Source organism: Vicia villosa, unplaced genomic scaffold (assembly GCF_029867415.1).
Source record: "Vicia villosa cultivar HV-30 ecotype Madison, WI unplaced genomic scaffold, Vvil1.0 ctg.000010F_1_1, whole genome shotgun sequence".
Taxonomy (NCBI): Eukaryota; Viridiplantae; Streptophyta; class Magnoliopsida; order Fabales; family Fabaceae; genus Vicia; species Vicia villosa.
This window is the reverse complement of record NW_026704940.1, coordinates 108,043-122,891: the sequence shown is the minus strand read 5'-3', so window position 1 is coordinate 122,891 and position 14,849 is coordinate 108,043.

The following is a 14,849-nucleotide window of genomic DNA, read 5'->3' as shown; positions in this document are numbered from 1 at the left end:
CTCGTTCAATAACTACATCTCGAATTAATATTTTATAAATTCAACCGTTGGATTGAAACATAATATCATATAGATCATACATATAAAGTTTGAGCTTAATCTATAATGATTTACTATGTCATTGAATTACATTAAAATTAACGTTATATGAAAGCTCATTTTGACGTTAATCTTTGGATATCTTGATGATATAGTAAATCATTATAGATTAAGCTCAAACTTTATAGGTATGATCTATATGATATTATGTTTCAATTCAACGGTTGAATTTATAAAATATTAATTCGAGATGTAGTTATTGAACGAGTGTAACTCGTGGTGTAACTCTTCGGGTGTAATTTGATCCCTCCTCATATATATATATATATATATATATATATATATATATATATATATATATATATATATATATATATATATATATGTCGACCTATAAGGTTTCTTAAGTAATATGAATTAATTGGAAATCTTAATGAGTAATAGGCTTTTAAATAGGCTTTCATGTCAGACCAGACTTTTAAAAAAGCATGGTCAGGCCAAAAAAAGAGTCTATAATAGGCCATAGGCCATGCTCAGGCCTTGTAAATTTATCGTAGATCAGGCTCAGGCCTTCTAAAGTCTAGCCTGACCTAGCCTATTTCCACCCTTAACACCCGGTGTAAAGTCTAAAAGACTTACAATAAATCCCAACCGTTAATAGCACTTGATCAAACGGTCATATAAATAGCCTATTTTTTAGGGAAAAGAATGAGTCATATTTTTTATATGACCGTTTGATCAATCTTTTTAATGGTTAAGATTGTTGGGGGCAATTTAATAGTCAGCACGATGAGCATTTTTAAGTTTGGGGACTTTTCTTTTGAGCAACAGACTTTTGTGAGAGACACACCACATACACTCCCAAAATGTTAAAGTGATAGGTGTGTGGTTCTCCCACTTAAAAATGCTCAAGTCTCCACATTCCTAATCAATGTGGGACTTCCCCGCACTACTCACACTTGTAATTCTTTTTCAACAATCTCCCTCAAGTGTGAGTCTATCCACAATACTCCACCACAAGTGGAAATTCTTTTATTCACATACACTTGTACCGTCGTTGACACTTTTCAACGAAACACATCCTCCTTGGCATTTTGATACAAGTAAGTCGGTCCCTTCACTCTAACCAAAGGCTCATGATACCATTTGTTGGAAGCAATTCGGGGGTCAACACGAGGAGCATTTTTAACTTTGGGGACTTTTCTTTTGAGCAACACACCTTTGTGAGAGACATACCACATACTCACTCAAAATCTTAAGGTGATAGGTGTGTGGATTCCTCCACTTATAAATGCTCAAGTCTCTACATTCCTAACCAATATCGAAATTTCCCACACTACTCACACTTGTAATTCTTTTTCAACAAAGATTTGGGGTAAGTCTCTTACACTTACACTTGATGTCAATGGATCCTCTCTATATATATATATATATATATCATGTATTGTATTGTTACACCTTGTACTTCTATTGATTTTTTTGTGCAATGTGTACTTATGTGATGAGAGATAAGGTAGAAGTGGAGAAGTTAAAGGCTCTAGAAAAATGGATAGAAATCAGACGTGTGTCCGACTGACAAGGGTTTTGTGTCGATGTTAATCTCCTCTTTTAGTTGTAGAGTGTACTGGGAAGGATTAAGAAAAATAAGGTTAGGGGGATTATTTTGTCTAAATCATTAGATTTTGTTGCAATCCAAGAAACTAAACTTAGTGAGGTATCTTCTTCTCTTAGCTAATCCATATGGGGTAATTTTTATGTCATTGGAGCTTTTGTCCTTCTATTGTGTGTAGTGGTGGCCTTCTTTCGATTTGGTGTAGTACGAAAGGTAGATCTTTGTTTTCCTTTTCTGATTCGAGTTCCTTAAATGTTTGTTTGGATTAGGGTGCTTGTAACATTGTGTGTTATGTAGTTAACATTTATTCCAAATGTTCAATGGTTGACAAGAGAGTATTGATGAGTTGATTTATGCTCTCGTAAAATGAGTTTATTAGGTGTCAGTTGGTGTGTTTTGAGTGATTTTAACTATATTTTTTCTTCCTAAGAAAGGGTATGAACGGGAGATCTTTGAGTTCTTATTGATATTTGGAAAACTTATATTTCTCTAATTTCATTTCCCAGATAGAGCTGATTATACAATCAACAAGGCACAAAAGAAATCATATCATATTAATCGCCTTAAAAGATTTTTCCCAAACCTTCTCCGGCCTCAAAAATCATCATATAAGAAAAGAAAAGAAAAGAAAAGGGGAGAAGGAAGGATGGTAAGGAACCCTCGCTATCCATCTTCTTAAATATCCATACATGAATAATTCCCCTACCTCTAATTTGAAGAAACTCAAAGCTTTAATATTGAACTCACTTCTGCTACGCTTTCTCTCCTAGGGTTTGCTATTCTCTCCCTTGCCTCTTTCTCAAATTTTTCAAGTACTCACAAACTCTCCCTATTTTTCTTTCTTAAATAAATAAATAAAACATAATTCTCCTTTATTTTAATTAATTTCTAAAAACTCCCCTTGATTATCTATAACTCCACTAATCTCCCTAATTTCTTTAAAAGTGTATTTTATTGCCTCAAAGCTAATATTCTTATATTTTCTCTATTAAATAAATGATTAAGAATTTAATTAAATATAATTTACTGCTAAACCACCAATCCTCATTTCTACATTAATTCTAACCAAAATTCACCAACTTAAATTATTAAACTAAAAATACTCCAAAAGTCTTAAAAAAAATAAATACCAAAAACCAGGGTGTTATAGGTTCAATTTCTCCTTTCTAAAAAGGTTTTTTTTATCTCGTTAGAGAAGATTTGAGGATCATGTTTGATTAATTTTATTGTTTTTATCTATACTTGGTAGTTTTGTATCATACTATGTGACTTTGATCCCCCAATGTTTAATATCCATCTATGTAGCGGGGAAAATCTGACATCGAAGCCATGGGATTGACTCGAATCAATATTTCAGTGAAAGTCGCCACCGCACTTTTATTATTTCCAAAGGAAAAGGGAAAAGAACGAAAAAAACCAAAGTTTGTTTTTAAAACAAAAAGAAGAGATCTTAGGTACGGGTGTTGTTTATACAAGGGGAAGGTTTTAAGCACCCCTCATATCTGTGGTACTCCACAGGAACCTTTTTGAAAATCTGTGTGTGTGTGCTAAAAAACGGGTTTGTTTTATTTTTAAAATAAGCTCGGCAAAGCGCTAAGCTTTGGGCCTACATACCTCCTCGGTGCAATGGAGAAGTCAGAGCTAATGTAGTTCCGCTTTTGGGAAAAACGTTTTTAAAACGAATAAACACTTTGTTGTCGTTAGAGAGAAATACTCAGCCATTGATCTTGAGCATGAGAACAAACGAGTTCTTTGCATCGCTAATGAAAGAAGGGCTCCAACTCGGATAAAATCGACGAGTATGCCACTAGCTCTCTCACGCGAAAAAGATCTCATTATATCAATCAATTTCAAAATCGTGGGGTATAACCACTCGTTTCGACAATTAACGGTGTCTAAACTTTTGAAGAAAAGCCACTAAGGGCGAAAGATATTTTTTGAGAAAAGGTTTTGAAAATGTTGCAAACATAAGAAGGTTTTTGAAAAAGGGAGAAGATTTTGAAAATTTAAGAATGGGAGGAGATGAAGAGGCTATCCTATTGCGTAAAATAAAAGCTAAGGAAAGAAACGGTCTAACCGAAATAAGAAGCCAACACTTGACATTATGAGTCAAGGTAGATTTCCCATCCTTTGGAATTATCAATACCAACACATTAACACTTGGGGGATCCAGATGAACTTATTGTCTTGGCACCACTTTGCATTAAGCACATTAAGATTCTGACGAAAGTCGGGCAGAGTAACAGCTGTTTTCGGGTAAAATCCTTATCTCAATGCCTTGGAATTAACCATCAAGGGCTTTCAAGGAAATACCTGCACACATAAACATACAACAGAACAATGCCAGACAGACAGAACAATCACAGGATAGTAATAGAATGAGTCCAGAGGTACTAGGTCCATAAGTCCAAATCTCCAAAGTGCTAGGGATAGTAACCGATAGTCCAAAGAGAGCCTTATGTATTTTTTAGATTTTGGTTATTTATTAGTGTTTTAGCAAGAAAAGATAAAGTATGGTCCAAGTGGACAAAGGAAAAATGGCGGAAAGTAAATGTGATGAAATGATAAAGTAAAGCGATAAGGCGAGAAATATAAAGAGCGGTAATATAAAGAGCGGTAATATAAAGGTGCGGAAATTAAAGTTAGTTGTTAAATCTTAAAGATAACCATCTTGAAACTTGTCAAGTATGTTATCAAAGTTAGTAGGAAGATCTATGGTGAGTGAATGATGTACTCGGATTTAAAGTCAATGGGGCTTATCAGAAGCTTGATAAAATCATAGCGACTACACGATAAAACCTCCACAAGTCTTAAATCAACCGCATACAATTCTCTTCCATGTTTGATCTTTTTGATTCGGGACACGAAATATTGCGCTATGTTAAGCAGATCGCCAAGTGATTTATGTAGAAATCACCCTACAACGAGGCCGGTCAAAACTTTATGTGCTAATGTATGCGAGAAGAACGATATGTAGATCGCCTTCCGAAAGCAATACCGCACGAAAAGAAAATAGGTAACGATCTAGTCTTTACTAAGAATCCATAAGAATTCTCAAAGTATTAAGACTTTCATCGATCAAAAGAAAAAAAGGAGAAGGAGAAGATAAAATGCATAAAGATAATCAACTCACACTATCATTAATATCATTCATCTAATATTATGGATTTGGTTCTTTCAAACCTATCAACATCCTAGATCCAATGATATTAATGAAATGGAGGAAGAAGAATAAAATTCACAAAAGATAATCAACTCACACTATCATTAATATCATTCATCTAATATTATGGATTAGGTCATTTCAAACCTATCAACATCCTAGATCCAATGATATTAATGAAGTGGAGGAAGTAGGAAACCAAAACAAGCATAAAAAAGGCAAAAAACCACATTCTGCCAGCAGGAAATCGATTTCATGCAGAGGGAAATCGATTTCCATAGTGCAGTTTTAAAAAAAAACAAGTCACGCTCAGCAGGAAATTGATTTGAGCCTTAAGGAAATCGATTTGACCAGTGTAAAAATCAGCAAAAACAGCATTTAGAGGCATAAAACTTGACTTGAACAAATGTACAAACACCTTATGATCAAACATCAATTGGAGCACGAATTTTCCATCAAATCACCATCAAATAGCACCAATATAGCATCAAAGATGCATCACACACAAGCAACAAAGATCTACATCATGACATACAAAAAGGATGAAGAAAATTTACCAAATCTTGAACAAAACTTGGATCTACTTCAAGAATCACCAACACAAATCTTGATCTCTCAACAATTAAAGAAAAAAAAAGTGAAATGGATGGTGGTTTAGCTCAAAGTTTGTGAGGTTCAAGATGTAACTCACAAACTTTATGAAAGAACAAAGAGCTTTGGTGAATTTGGTAGGGATGAGAAGAGAAATTGCAAGGGGTTTTTTTGGCTCTCAAAAGCTTGAGAAATGAATTTGCAAGAACTTTTTTGGCTATCAAAGCTTGAGAAATGAATTTGCAAGAACTTTTTTGGCTATCAAAAGCTTGAGAAATGAGAGAGTAGAGGGCTCTATTTATAGAATTGGAGCAAGAGTAGTGGCAAATTGGTCTTTTTGTGTTTGGTAATTAGCTTGTGTTTAATTGGTGATTAAAGTGGCAATTAAATGGTAAAATTGGTAAAATGAGGTTAAAGTGGGTTTAATGAATGAGTTAATTTTGATGAGGTGGAAAATTGATAAAATGATCAAATAAAAAGGTGCCAAAATGATGTCAAGCTTCCCTCCTTATATTTTTTGAATTTTGCCTTAAGGAAATCGATTTCCCCAGGAGTGAAATCGATTTCACTCTGTTCCAGAAGAGAAATTGGCGCAAAATACACTAGGGAAATCGATTTACCCAGGAGGGAAATCGATTTCATGCTGTCCAGAATGTGATTTTGGTGAAGATTGCTGCAGGGAAATCGATTTACCCATTAGGGAAATCGATTTCATCAGTCAAAAGTGTGAAAAATGCCTTGTTTATTGCATGTCTTGGCTTGGTACCTACAAAACAAAAGCCTACAAAGAAACAAAGCAATGTTTTTGGTATTTGGGTTAGTATAAAACAAATTAAAGAAAATTAGGTGCTTGATAGTTCCCCTCAAAGACGAAGCAAACATAACACCGAAAAATGAAATATCAAGATTGTGATCTTGATTAATGATTGAGATGCAAATGATGTATGATCTTAGGGTCAAAAATTGGCGTATGACAGATGCCCCTATTTAAGTTTCTTCTTTTCGGAGATGTGAGGGTTAAAATCCTCAGCTCGACGTAATTGAAGAGACTTAAATACAAAACACACAATTTTTGAACCTAAGGTATAATGCGATGCTAATGGATGCATCAAGTATGATTATGGAATAGAGAGGAGTATAACACCACTGGGGAGATAAGAAAGGATTCCACTGGGGGAAAAGGTATACGTCATCTAGGAATAGAATCGGACTTCACAAAAGAAAGAAACTCTCGACAGAAGCTTTCAAGATAAAACATGATTGAACTTCGAGAAGAGAATATCTGAGGCTTACATGAATGTGGCTACATCAAATGAATATCAAGGTAAAACATGATTGGATAACATCAAATGACAACCAAGGTAAAACATGATTGGATATCGTCAAAGGACAATCAAGGTAAAACATGATTGGATAATCATCAACGGACAATCAAGGTAAAACATGATTGGATAATCATCACAGGTCCATCAAGGTAAAACATGATTGGATGTCATTAAGGGATAATCAAGGTAAAACATGATTGGATAACATTAAATGACAATCAAGGTAAAACATGATTGAAAAATACCAAATGACAATCAAGGTAAAACATGATTAGATAACCAAGATAAAACATGGTCGAAAGGGATCAGGATAAAGCATGATTAGAGACAATCAAGATAAAACGTGATTGAAGGGAAACAAGATAAAACATGGTGTAAGTGATCAGGATAAAGCATGATCAGAGACAATCAAGATAAGACATGATTGAAGGGAACCAAGATAAAGCATGGTGTAAATCTTTCAGGAATGACACTAAAAGAAGAAAAGATACATCTAGGAATAACACTAGACGGACAAGACAAACAAGCATCTGTTTTGGATAGGTGCCAAGTAAGTTGGACTTTGATCTCAAGGTGAAAATGTTGATAGCAACAGGACCTCGAAAAATGCAAATGAGTATGAAATTTGTTTCAATGCATGATGTTGAATTTTTCTATGCATGATATATGATCAATACAATGCAATTGTTTGTTACAACTGAGGGAGACTCTTTTGTGAGGCACGAAAGGAACTCGATTCCTCAACACGGGAACTCTGCCAATTATGCTTACGAAGAAGATGCTTGGACATACTTCTATTACACTGGTAACTGTATCAAAACGATGATCCTTTGAGAAGGGCTGATAAAACTGCTTGGGGATTGCTGAAGAAGATTGCCCCTGATTCACTAATTGTTGCAAGTTAACTGATCATGGCTTCAGTTGAACTGTATTGGGGATGAACTGATCATGGCTTCAATTCTTGAAATGCATGTTGGGATGGCTTGCCCCAGTACAAGTATTGAAATGATATTCTGATCAACAAATCTTGAATGAACAACAGGATCTTGAAATAACGTGCCCCTGATAGGATCACTGATCAAGTTTCTCGACTGTTTGAACTTCCTGAAAAATGAGTGCTTACTTGCAAATAAAATGTTCATTCAAGAATGGTAATTTTAATGCAATGCTCAAAGAATATTTTTGAAATCAAAATCATTTTTGGAAAGATGTTATTGATGTAAAGCAAATGGAATCAACTAGTCAAAACATAAAGGTTCAGACATTCAAAGTGAAAGATAAAACAAAGATATGATATCAAAGCAAATGATTGGCAAATCTCATGGGAGTCAGCTTACGCAACCTTGTTGTAGTATACTTTCAAACAAACCTTGCTTCAATTAGGTCTTTTAAAGGTTGTAATGTGGCCTTGTTCACGGTTTAAGAAACAAAGGATATAAGGCTCAAAATTTGATTGTACCCACCCCCTTCGTGATGATCTCCAGTCCTAAAACTCAGTTAATTCAACTTATGCATTCAGGTTCCAAGAGACTTCTGGAATTGCACCTTTGACAATGATGATAGTTCACAAGCAAAGAGAACTTTTGAAATGGCGATCACTTCTTCCTTTTGATATCACAACATTTTGTTGTTTGGGGAATTTATTGACTTCTCTTTTTTCATCTTTTCTTTTTATATATCCCTAACTTTTGCCTGAACTGTTTATTTTGAACTTACAGTCAGCGGGATGCCCTTATTTTTGCCTAAGTCATCATTTTTGGTTTTGACTTAGCTGGCTTTTCTTTGTATACATTTTTTGATACATTTTTTTTGAAAGATAGTGACTGCCTTGCTTAATGATTGATGAACCATCATTGGCTTTTGATTGACATCTCCAACACTTCGTTGATGTATGCGGAGGAAAGCTTGTGATTGAAACCTTTGTTGAAAGGTGTACTGAATGATTCTCTTAAAATAGAATGCACAACCAAATTAACTGAGAACTACCCTGCCCCAGGTTAAAAATGCGGGTTTTTTCATACAGAAAGAAACTCCAACTTCGAAGGCTCAGAGGGGTTAACAAGGGATTAACTTCCTTATTTCTCCAGTGTTTGGGAATTGAAACAATGCCTGTACATCACCAGCAGAGTTTTATTTGAAAGCATACAGTTCAACAACTTGGGTATTTCGTTGTCATCATCCTCCCTCCAATCTTTGCATAAAACACAAGTTTGATAGAGAAAGCAAATGGAAGAAAAAGTTTTGTAAAAGAAAGCATAGACATAGTATATGTGAATGAATTCAAAATATGCAATGCCCATTTCATTAAAATCACCATTCAGAAACAAACAAGATCTAAAAGTAAACAGCACAATAAAGGAAATACAAACAGTACAGAAACAAGGCCTAGTGACTAATCAGCAACAAAGATGAGCTATCTTGTCTGAAACACTTGGCTTTAGGAAAATCGGAGGAATGTTGCATTCTTTCTTCAACAAGACTTGCAGGATTTCCATAATTTGATTATCTGAATTTCCAACTCGCTGACCTCTGCTCTTAGAAACTCTTGGTCTTGTTGAAGTTCTTCCATACTTTTCAAATTCATGCTTCTAGTTCAATGTGTCGAGGAATCAACTTGACAGATAAGCAAACCACTCTGAAGATGGAGACAGACGGAAATAAGTTTTCTGGACAACCTGGATGTATGTATGCAAATGATGCAATTGCTGTTTTTTGTTTTTTTGTTTTTTTATTTGATTTTCAAGGAATTCAAGTTATTAATTTGTAAACATCAAAACATGAAGGAGGTAAATCCTATATTGGATCAAAACTTTGATCAAGTTATCATCAAGATCAATCATCCATTTTGGTGGATTAAGGTTTTCACCTCATCGACACCCAAGATCCATTGAGTTTGATGAAACTTATGATGTTTACAAAGAAAGACCTATGAGTTCCTTGGAAATCAAATGAATGCATGGATGCATGGTTTATGCATCAATCACAATCAAGATCACACATGGTCGCACAGACAGGGTTCAAAGGTTCGACGTCACGAGCATGGAGTCAAGGTTAAGAACCACCCACAAAGGTATGTACTAGGGAATTTTGTACCTGCCAATCGGGTTCTACAAAGGTTCCCAGAGTTTTCAATCTTCTATCGGATACTACCGGCACGCACAATTGCTCATGGGCGTCAATAATATGCCTAAAAAGACCTCGTCTGAGCGTAGCATCGCATGACAACAAGCTCAAATTGGTACTTGATCTTGTTTCTGCACTACATCCTAAAAAGGCTTAGATGGGTTAAAAGGGTTCTAGGTCATTCAGCTTCTACGGACACTCACTATTGAAAATAATAGCGTTATCACGATGATTCGTAACAACCTCTACTACCTTCCATGAGGCCTCCACTGATTGGGGTTCCACCATATGGCGCTCATGTTAAGGATTGCTCCTGACATGCGACTATTGGTCTTACCACCTCCTATCTCAAGTTACTCACAAAAGTTCGGGTTAGAACTTTATCTCATCACAGAGGAACCATCGAGCACCAAAAAGAAAAAAAAAGAAAATAAACAAACAAAGCACACAATAATATATACAAATAAAACACACAGATAAACAAAAATAGGCTTAACACACTTAAAACTGGATCCCCAGTGAAGTCGCCATTTTTCCTGTAGCGGGGAAAATCTGACATCGAAGCCATGGGATTGACTCGAATCAATATTTCAGTGAAAGTCGCCACCGCGCTTTTATTATTTCCAAAGGAAAAGGGAAAAGAACGAAAAAAACCAAAGTTTGTTTTTAAAACAAAAAGAAGAGATCTTAGGTACGGGTGTTGTTTATACAAGGGGAAGGTTTTAAGCACCCCTCATATCTGTGGTACTCCACAGGAACCTTTTTGAAAATCTGTGTGTGTGTGCTAAAAAACGGGTTTGTTTTATTTTTAAAATAAGCTCGGCAAAGCGCTAAGCTTTGGGCCTACATACCTCCTCGGTGCAATGGAGAAGTCAGAGCTAATGTAGTTCCGCTTTTGGGAAAAACGTTTTTAAAACGAATAAACACTTTGTTGTCGTTAGAGAGAAATACTCAGCCATTGATCTTGAGCATGAGAACAAACGAGTTCTTTGCATCGCTAATGAAAGAAGGGCTCCAACTCGGATAAAATCGACGAGTATGCCACTAGCTCTCTCACGCGGAAAAGATCTCATTATATCAATCAATTTCAAAATCGTGGGGTATAACCACTCGTTTCGACAATTAACGGTGTCTAAACTTTTGAAGAAAAGCCACTAAGGGCGAAAGATATTTTTTGAGAAAAGGTTTTGAAAAGGTTGCAAACATAAGAAGGTTTTTGAAAAAGGGAGAAGATTTTGAAAATTTAAGAATGGGAGGAGATGAAGAGGCTATCCTATTGCGTAAAATAAAAGCTAAGGAAAGAAACGGTCTAACCGAAATAAGAAGCCAACACTTGACATTATGAGTCAAGGTAGATTTCCCATCCTTTGGAATTATCAATACCAACACATTAACACTTGGGGGATCCAGATGAACTTATTGTCTTGGCACCACTTTGCATTAAGCACATTAAGATTCTGACGAAAGTCGGGCAGAGTAACAGCTGTTTTCGGGTAAAATCCTTATCTCAATGCCTTGGAATTAACCATCAAGGGCTTTCAAGGAAATACCTGCACACATAAACATACAACAGAACAATGCCAGACAGACAGAACAATCACAGGATAGTAATAGAATGAGTCCAGAGGTACTAGGTCCATAAGTCCAAATCTCCAAAGTGCTAGGGATAGTAACCGATAGTCCAAAGAGAGCCTTATGTATTTTTTAGATTTTGGTTATTTATTAGTGTTTTAGCAAGAAAAGATAAAGTATGGTCCAAGTGGACAAAGGAAAAATGGCGGAAAGTAAATATGATGAAATGATAAAGTAAAGCGATAAGGCGAGAAATATAAAGAGCGGTAATATAAAGAGCGGTAATATAAAGGTGCGGAAATTAAAGTTAGTTGTTAAATGTTAAAGATAACCATCTTGAAACTTGTCAAGTATGTTATCAAAGTTAGTAGGAAGATCTATGGTGAGTGAATGATGTACTCGGATTTAAAGTCAATGGGGCTTATCAGAAGCTTGATAAAATCATAGCGACTACACGATTAAACCTCCACAAGTCTTAAATCAACCGCATACAATTCTCTTCCATGTTTGATCTTTTTGATTCGGGACACGAAATATTGCGCTATGTTAAGCAGATCGCCAAGTGATTTATGTAGAAATCACCCTACAACGAGGCCGGTCAAAACTTTATGTGCTAATGTATGCGAGAAGAACGATATGTAGATCGCCTTCCGAAAGCAATACCGCACGAAAAGAAAATAGGTAACGATCTAGTCTTTACTAAGAATCCATAAGAATTCTCAAAGTATTAAGACTTTCATCGATCAAAAGAAAAAAAGGAGAAGGAGAAGATAAAATGCATAAAGATAATCAACTCACACTATCATTAATATCATTCATCTAATATTATGGATTTGGTTCTTTCAAACCTATCAACATCCTAGATCCAATGATATTAATGAAATGGAGGAAGAAGAATAAAATTCACAAAAGATAATCAACTCACACTATCATTAATATCATTCATCTAATATTATGGATTAGGTCATTTCAAACCTATCAACATCCTAGATCCAATGATATTAATGAAGTGGAGGAAGTAGGAAACCAAAACAAGCATAAAAAAGGCAAAAAACCACATTCTGCCAGCAGGAAATCGATTTCATGCAGAGGGAAATCGATTTCCATAGTGCAGTTTTAAAAAAAAACAAGTCACGCTCAGCAGGAAATTGATTTGAGCCTTAAGGAAATCGATTTGACCAGTGTAAAAATCAGCAAAAACAGCATTTAGAGGCATAAAACTTGACTTGAACAAATGTACAAACACCTTATGATCAAACATCAATTGGAGCACGAATTTTCCATCAAATCACCATCAAATAGCACCAATATAGCATCAAAGATGCATCACACACAAGCAACAAAGATCTACATCATGACATACAAAAAGGATGAAGAAAATTTACCAAATCTTGAACAAAACTTGGATCTACTTCAAGAATCACCAACACAAATCTTGATCTCTCAACAATTAAAGAAAAAAAAAGTGAAATGGATGGTGGTTTAGCTCAAAGTTTGTGAGGTTCAAGATGTAACTCACAAACTTTATGAAAGAACAAAGAGCTTTGGTGAATTTGGTAGGGATGAGAAGAGAAATTGCAAGGGGTTTTTTTGGCTCTCAAAAGCTTGAGAAATGAATTTGCAAGAACTTTTTTGGCTATCAAAGCTTGAGAAATGAATTTGCAAGAACTTTTTTGGCTATCAAAAGCTTGAGAAATGAGAGAGTAGAGGGCTCTATTTATAGAATTGGAGCAAGAGTAGTGGCAAATTGGTCTTTTTGTGTTTGGTAATTAGCTTGTGTTTAATTGGTGATTAAAGTGGCAATTAAATGGTAAAATTGGTAAAATGAGGTTAAAGTGGGTTTAATGAATGAGTTAATTTTGATGAGGTGGAAAATTGATAAAATGATCAAATAAAAAGGTGCCAAAATGATGTCAAGCTTCCCTCCTTATATTTTTTGAATTTTGCCTTAAGGAAATCGATTTCCCCAGGAGTGAAATCGATTTCACTCTGTTCCAGAAGAGAAATTGGCGCAAAATACACTAGGGAAATCGATTTACCCAGGAGGGAAATCGATTTCATGCTGTCCAGAATGTGATTTTGGTGAAGATTGCTGCAGGGAAATCGATTTACCCATTAGGGAAATCGATTTCATCAGTCAAAAGTGTGAAAAATGCCTTGTTTATTGCATGTCTTGGCTTGGTACCTACAAAACAAAAGCCTACAAAGAAACAAAGCAATGTTTTTGGTATTTGGGTTAGTATAAAACAAATTAAAGAAAATTAGGTGCTTGATAGTTCCCCTCAAAGACGAAGCAAACATAACACCGAAAAATGAAATATCAAGATTGTGATCTTGATTAATGATTGAGATGCAAATGATGTATGATCTTAGGGTCAAAAATTGGCGTATGACAATCTAATTTGGGTAAATTTAGACTGATTTCTTTGGTGGGATCTTTGTATAAGCTAGGGGCTAAGGTTTTGGAAATTAGACTTCTGTTGGTGATAGACAAACTTATTTCTCCTAATCAATTGGATATTCTTAAAGGGAGAATTTCGGTTGATGAAGTGGTGGCTTCCAATAAGAAAACTTGTCTCACTTTAAAGGTGGGATTTGAGAAAATTTATGATTTATTTAGAGAGCTTTCTATATTATATGCTTATCATATTTGTTTTTAATAGGAAGTGGATAACTTATATGACAACTTGTATGTTTGTTGGCAACCTTGCAGTGCTAGTTATTTTGTATCCAACTCAAGAAATCAACATCCATAGTGGATTGAAACAAGGAGATCTACTAGCTCCTTTATTATTCCTACTTATGGTTGAGGGGGTTAGTGGCTTAGTTGCTAAGGCTGAGGAGATTAGTCTTTACTCTGGATTTAAGATGTGATCGTCTAATTTGGTGGTATCTCATCTTCAATATGCATATGATACACTCCTAGTGATGGATTCTAATTTAGAAAATCTAAGGATTATTAAGAAAATTCTTAGAGGGTTTGAATTGGATTCGGAATTGCTGGTTAATTTCTTTAAGAACGGTCTTATAAGAGTTAACGCAGACCATGTATTTTTAGCATCTGTATTGGATTTTCTTAACTTTCAAATTGAAACTCTTTTTTTTCATATGCTTTGATTTCTGGATAAAGACTAGTCCTATGCAGAGATCTACTTGAGATCTTTTAGCCAATTTTCTCACCACGAGGCTCCATTCTTGGAAACATATATATGTTGGTTTGGGAGGTAGGGTGCATATTATTAATTTTTTGCTTAATGTTACTCCCATGTTTTTCTTATCCTTTTAGAATATGTTTGTGAAGGTTTGGAAAGAGCTTGTTAGATTACAAAGAATTTTCATTGGCGAAGGGTGATGGGGAAATCTAATATATGTTGGATTAAATGGGATAATATTTGTAAACCTAAGAGTATAGTGGGGTCAGGAG